Source organism: Octopus bimaculoides, chromosome 19, assembly GCF_001194135.2.
Source record: "Octopus bimaculoides isolate UCB-OBI-ISO-001 chromosome 19, ASM119413v2, whole genome shotgun sequence".
NCBI classification, from domain to species: Eukaryota; Metazoa; Mollusca; class Cephalopoda; order Octopoda; family Octopodidae; genus Octopus; species Octopus bimaculoides.
This window is the reverse complement of record NC_068999.1, coordinates 8051181-8055572: the sequence shown is the minus strand read 5'-3', so window position 1 is coordinate 8055572 and position 4392 is coordinate 8051181. Positions and strand designations below refer to the sequence as shown.

General features: G+C 38.5%; 4 non-coding genes across 4 annotated transcripts; all 4 read left to right on the top strand.

The window, feature by feature from the left end:
* Nucleotides 1-2185: 2185 nt before the first annotated feature.
* Nucleotides 2186-2257, top strand: Trnap-agg (transfer RNA proline (anticodon AGG)). Its single transcript has one exon. It is a non-coding gene; the product is annotated as a tRNA-Pro (tRNA).
* A 708-nt stretch (nt 2258-2965) lies between these two features.
* On the top strand, nt 2966-3038 carry Trnap-agg (transfer RNA proline (anticodon AGG)). The gene has a single exon. It is a non-coding gene; the product is annotated as a tRNA-Pro (tRNA).
* A 511-nt stretch (nt 3039-3549) lies between these two features.
* On the top strand, nt 3550-3621 carry Trnap-cgg (transfer RNA proline (anticodon CGG)). The gene has a single exon. It is a non-coding gene; the product is annotated as a tRNA-Pro (tRNA).
* Nucleotides 3622-3891: 270 nt separating this feature from the next.
* Nucleotides 3892-3963, top strand: Trnap-ugg (transfer RNA proline (anticodon UGG)). Its single transcript has one exon. It is a non-coding gene; the product is annotated as a tRNA-Pro (tRNA).
* The last annotated feature ends 429 nt before the right edge of the window (nt 3964-4392 follow it).

Sequence of the window (4392 nt, the reverse complement as noted above, 5' to 3'; positions counted from 1 at the left end):
ATATATATATATATATATATATATATATATATAACTGGGCCCCTCCTATGTGCTCTCTGTTCCATAGACCACTGCAAATTCTGGAACAAATATATATACTTACCTACATTCATTCGTGTCTCGCATTGCGATTTTGTACTGTAATGTTATGTTACGCTATTCACAATGTCCTGTTAGACTTCTCTATTATCTCTGCTATCCTCGATCGTTTTTTTTTTATACTCTTTCTGGTTTTGGTCATTTTGACTGCAACTATGCTCGAGCGCCGTGTTGTATTAGTGTCATTACTTCGGCTTCGAATCAGGATGGTGCTGGTGGTGGTGATTATATTCAGATGTGTTGCATGGTTGTTGGTAATATTTATATTTTGGATGGAGTGTGACAGTTAATGTAGTCACCCCTTTCTTATTTTCTGTTAAGCTTCCGATTATGTATGTACATTGCCTCTGTGATTTGTCTTACTGTCGGATCGTTTTACTGTGCTGAAAAGATATATATTTTTTAAGTTTGCTATCGTCTGTTAATCTACAATATTTATCTGTGATAAAGAAGCTGACAAATAACGCTATCTTTTATTGTTATAATTGTTTAGTTGGCCTAGTGTTTCGTCTATGGTAAAAGTTATTTTGTTATATAAATTGTGATCGTTTTTCTACATTAGCTACCAATACACGTATGTCTCACACAGTATACAACGTTTCTAGCTTCTCATTTAAACTTTTGGCTTGGCTTGTAATGAAATATTGTACTTTCATTTTGCTTCAATAGCTAAGTAGGTGCCTATGTATGTGTGTGAGTGTACGTGTGTGTGAGTATTTGTAAATGCGTGACTGAATGTGTCTGTGTGAGTTGAGTGTGTGTGAGTGTGTGAGTATGTGCGTGTTTATGCGTGTGTGTATATCTGTGCGAGTGTGTGTGCGTGTCTGTCTGTCTGTTCGTGTACGTATAGAAGATGTAAGCAGGTAATATCATATTATCAGCATGGTTTTTTTTTCTAAATCCACTTAATTCTAAGTTTTGTTCTTTGTAAAGCTTTCGGGAATCCATTAACGAGATTGCCTCTGGATGTCGCCGTAGCAACGACAAGCGTCACATCTTGAAACTTCTTCTCATAGCACAGATCTGTCTTGACTAATTTTTTGTATTTCGTTTCCAAGTTTTTCCAGAATTTGCTGTGGTCTATGGAACAGAGACCACATAGAAGGGGGCCCAGTCCCGCTTAAAAGGTCTCTGAATAACGGTTGTTTACCGATGATGAACGAAACATGTTTCCAAAGGTAAATTATCCAACCCCCCAAAGAATTCCTCTCAATATATGGTTATGATGCTCCCCTACTACTTCTGCTCATGATCAGAGATGCACATATCGTCAGCCACCAAGGGACATGCTCAACTGGTTAAGATCAAGCAACTGACAAGCAAATCTGTGGTATTGAGCAGAATATTTGTTGTAGCCCATCTTTTATACCAAGACAAAACAATGTACATGATAACACTTCCAATCACATAAGATAAGAAGCCATGAGAGCCACTGCCTGGCACTGCATCCGGGCATTATTATCATTATTATTATTATTATTATTATTATTATTATTATTATTATTATTATTATTTACATTCACACGTAATGAACACAGTTGATGCCTGCTGTCGAGAGAAAGAGAATGAGAAAGGGAGAAGGAGGGGAGGGGGAGATTCGATAGACTACACCGTCATACATTGCGAATTTATGGTTCTGTGTACCAATTCAGGAAATCAATAACATCGGAGAACACCTTCGTTCTAAGTAGAGTTTCGAGATTTACCACCAGTTCACAGTCGAGACACTTATATTTATTATTATTAGCTGTGGAATGTGGGAAAAAGTGTTTATGAATGTCTGTTTTATCTTGTACTGAAAAACAGTTTTATGGCTTAAACGTTTAGAAAAGGACCGAATAGCTTTGAATAGTTTTGACTTAATATTATGGCTTTTAAGTGTCTTATAATCCTCTGAAGTAACTATGTTAGATTTTGCTGCCTTCGATAAAAACGATAAACGTCGCCCCTTTCAAAACCTAGCCAGGCTCATGGGCCCGGTTTCCCGGTTTCTATGGCGTAATCACACAGCAATGCCTTCAACCAGAGAAGTTAACTTTAGCGAATTATGTTTTTCAGTCGATTCATTCACCACTTCTGCGAAGTCGGCTCGTTGGTCTAGAGGTATGATTCTCGCTTAGGGTGCGAGAGGTCCCGGGTTCGAATCCCGGGCGAGCCCATTATTTTTTTTTCTAGTAATGTATTTTGTACAAAGAGCATGGATCCATATTAAACAACATAGTGTTGTGACCTTAGATTTTTTTCCCAACAGCCTACAAGTATTATCCAAGTAATTACAATAGGGAACTAAATTTGTAAAGAGGCCACAAGTATATAACGTTAAACTTTGCTAAAGATTCTAGCAAGTAAAAGTTCACCCCTACATCCCACCACATGTGAGAAGTCTTACTTCGGGTGCAAGCGGTCCCTTTCAATGGGTGCAAAAGATCATGGCCCCTCCTCCTAGACAAACTTTTTATTCCTTTGTGTGCACCAGCCTGTTATGTGTGGCCATGCTGGAGCACAGCCATTGGTCTTTCGCTTTTAACATATTTCTTCGAGAAGAATGCTTTTGCCTTTTCCGTCTATCTCTTTAAAATATTACCTCAGACTTTGTCTTATGATTAGGAGAAAAATATAATTAAATCTATTAAGACGATTATCGCTGCTACATACATACATACATACATGCATACATACATACATACATACAAACATACATACATATATACATACATACATACATACATACATACATACATATATATACATACATACATACATATATACATACACGCATGCATGCAACTGGTTGATGACACATCAACAATAATTAACTTCACTGATACATATTTTTCAGGTGATTTCTTTGCAATCGAATGCAGTTGGCTCGTTGGTCTAGGGGTATGATTCTCGCTTAGGGTGCGAGAGGTCCCGGGCTCGAGTCCCGGACGAGCTCATTAATTTTTTTTTTTTTAGATATATGTAGTATGAGGAACATGGATTCATATTAGACCACGTGCTGGAACTTGAAAATTAAAACAGCCACCCCATTAAACGCAACCGGTCAGATATCGTTGTATGGGACCACAAAGAATAGATATGGTCTGTTGTGTAATCCAGCTGCTCCATGGACACGAATATGGTTAGAAAAATAAAAGAGAAAGAGGACATCTATGGACCATTGATAAAGAAATTGGAAATCCAGTGCCCAAGACAAACTTTCAGCTTCATACCTATTATTATTGGAGCTACATAACAGCTACACAAGCTACATAACAGCCCGTCTGGAGCATAGTATAGCTGAATTTCTCTTACAAGCCATTGGTCAGTCCGTGGCTACACTACAAGACACTTGACCAAAATGACGTGTAGCAAGACCAGATCTAAAGCCAAAGTCACGGGATTGCGTAGCGAACTTCTGCATTACACATGCTTTTCAGTTGATTTATTAGACTCTGTAACGAAATTGGCTCGTTGGTCTAGAGGTATGATTCTCGCTTCGGGTGCGAGAGGTCCCGGGTTCGAATCCCGGGCGAGCCCTTATTCGCTTTTTTTTTATATCTCTTCTAATAACATATTTTGTATGAGGAGCATTGATTCATTTGCGACATCCTGTTTTAGTTTTCAGATTTTTTTTCCCTACAACATTACGTCTGATATCATACCTAGAACTAGAAGAGAAAATTGAATTTATAAAGAGGTCACAAGAATACGATGTTAATTTTTGCTATAGATTCTCTCAAATAAAATCACATTTAACTTCAGCGAATTATATTTTTCTGTCGATTCAGTAATCGCTTAATAGAAGTCGGCACGTTGGTCTAGGGGTATGATTCTCGCTTTGGGTGCGAGAGGTCCCGGGTTCGAATCCCGGACGTGCCCTTGTATTTTTCGTTTTTCTTTTATTATCATTATTTATTTTTTTTAATATTTCGTATGATGATAGGCGGCGAGCTGGCAGAAACGTTAGCGCGCCGAGGTCAACTTTGCCTTTCATCCATTCGGGGTCGATAAATTAAGTACCAGTTACGCACTGGGGTCGATGTAATCGACTTAATCCCTTTGTCTGTCCTTGTTTGTCCCCTCTATGTTTAGCCCCTTGTAGTCAATAAAGAAATAAGAAACGTTAGCACGCCTGGCGAAATGCTTAGCGGTATTTCGTTTGTTTTTACGTTTTGAGTACAAATTCCGCCGAGGTCAACTTTGCCTTTCATCCTTAAGTACCAGTTGCGTACTGGGGTCGATCTAATCGACTAGCACCGGCCCCAAAAATTTTGGGCCTTGTGCCTAGAGTAAAAAAGAATCGTTTGG